Here is a 2,192-nt window from a genome sequence, read left to right on the forward strand (position 1 = left end):
AGGCATGAAGGTCTAGTCAGAGACATATTAGAGGCAGAAACAGGAGTTAGGAGGGGTAGAGGTAGACCTAGATTAGATTACTGTTCGCAAATAGTTAAGGATGTGGGCTGTTCTAGTTCTAGAGAAATGCGAAGTTTAGCTCAGGATAGGGAAGAGTGCAGGTACGTGTCCAACCAGTCTTAGGACTGATGACCTTATGATGATGATGATGATGAAACAATTTTAAAACTGTAAACTTATTTATGAATCACTTTGCATTTTTCAAATATCATCATTAAAATTAATTCCGCAAAGACGAGGGCCTCGCAAAAATTTACCCGCCCGGAACCTTCCAATGACTAAGGCCGCCCCTGCCAGTATACAGTATTTAAAGCTACACTGAGCTTATATTCCAAAGCCAGATTTATTATCCAGAAGGAGCACTCGCTGGCTCATTGAATACCCACCGTCTTGAATATGGACCGTGGAAGAAATTGCAGTCTTCAAGAAGAACTTGGATTTGCAAGATCAGTTGAGAAATGGAAAGAAGGTATTAAACTTAATCCTCTGGGAAACTTATGTACTGCTTTCTAGATAAAAAAAAAAGAGAATCAAGACAACAGTGCGCACAAAACTCAGTTTCTCGTGTGCAAATTGTTAACGCGTGTCGAACTCAACAGCGTTTTATTAATAACATTACGATTAAAAATCGTTATTATAAATATCAAATAATTGCCACAATGACGGAAAAATTGTATAAACCAAAGTATCGTAACTGCAGTCACGTGATCGTGTTTGTTGTCGGTCAGGTCAGGTAACTTATCACGCGCTGAACTCGTCTCAATTTGCGCCCAATTCGTTGGTTATTGTAAATAAAAAGTTTGTTCTTTCTTTATTTCCAAGTCATATAGTGTTAGCAACTGTGAGGTACTTACCTACGTTATGATAAATTGTAATTTCAGCTCCCAGACGTGGACCATCTTCTATCCATTTCTGCCACCATCCACTCATTCCTACGATTCTTAAATGAGACGGGTTGAAAATCCCGACGTTATTATCATTATAACAAATAAATGCCAAAGAGAGTATGGAAGAATTTAGTATCTGTACCATTATTTAATACTCCTACGTATATAGCCAGTAGGGGTCTGGAAAGGGACGACACTACTACGGTCCAAAACATGCCTATAAGCGCGCATCATTTACCCCACCAGACTCGTGACGCTTGCGCATAACGTGTGGAGTAGTCTAAAGAGATAGGAGTAGTCGTTTGCTGTCTCACTTATCCCGTGACACTTTCACTAATGGGTGCTAGCAATCTAGCAATATAGGCAGGCACGCAACAACGTTACAATTTGACTGGGTGCTCACCAAAAAAAAAAAAGTTCTCATCATAATATATAAATGACTATTATCTGAATCGACTGGAATTGACTGAGTGTCCAACCCAAATCGAGTGGGTGCCCAACCCAATCGAGTGGGTGCCCAACCCAATCGAGTGGGTGCCCGGGCACCCGTGGACCCCCCCTTGTTGCGCCCCTGAATATAGGAGTATTAGATATATAATTTATACATATCATCATCCTAGTCCAGGGATGGCGAACCTTTACGTATCGACGTGCCATTTTTATAAAAAAAAGTTTAATCAGGTCAAAGACGTGCCATCAAATAACTTTGTCTCTGTGATTATTGGGAAAATAATAATAATATCAACTTAAACTTTTTTATTTACTACAAAAAATAGGAACATTTTGCAATGTCTAAACTACGTGTAATTTAAATTAAAGTAAAATTAGTGTTACTTTTGTTGTTGCAGATTAGATGACAAATAACTTATGTTAGGGTTGTAAGATGTTACTTTTAGCAGAATGCATGCTGAACTGGAGTTATCTGGCAAATGATTTCTAACCGAGTTTTTAATGTTATTCATCTCTGAAAATAATGACTCGCAGGCATATGTTGAGGAAAAAACATTGTTAAAATAGCATAAGCCAGCTTCTTCAAACAATTAAAAGTGTTTGGTAACGCATTTCATGTTTCCAAAATTTTGTTATTAGCATTTTCACTTGTATCACCTGCCAATCTTTCTGTTTCAATTAGTTTCCTTGTTTCAATAAAGTTTTGGATCCATATTGAACTAGACTTTATGATTGATATTAGTGACGTGCCCAAAATATTGTGTCGCGTGCCACTAAGTAGTTTATAATCTTTGG

Source organism: Agrilus planipennis, unplaced genomic scaffold (assembly GCF_000699045.2).
Source record: "Agrilus planipennis isolate EAB-ADULT unplaced genomic scaffold, Apla_2.0 scaffold153, whole genome shotgun sequence".
In the NCBI taxonomy this organism is placed as follows: domain Eukaryota; kingdom Metazoa; phylum Arthropoda; class Insecta; order Coleoptera; family Buprestidae; genus Agrilus; species Agrilus planipennis.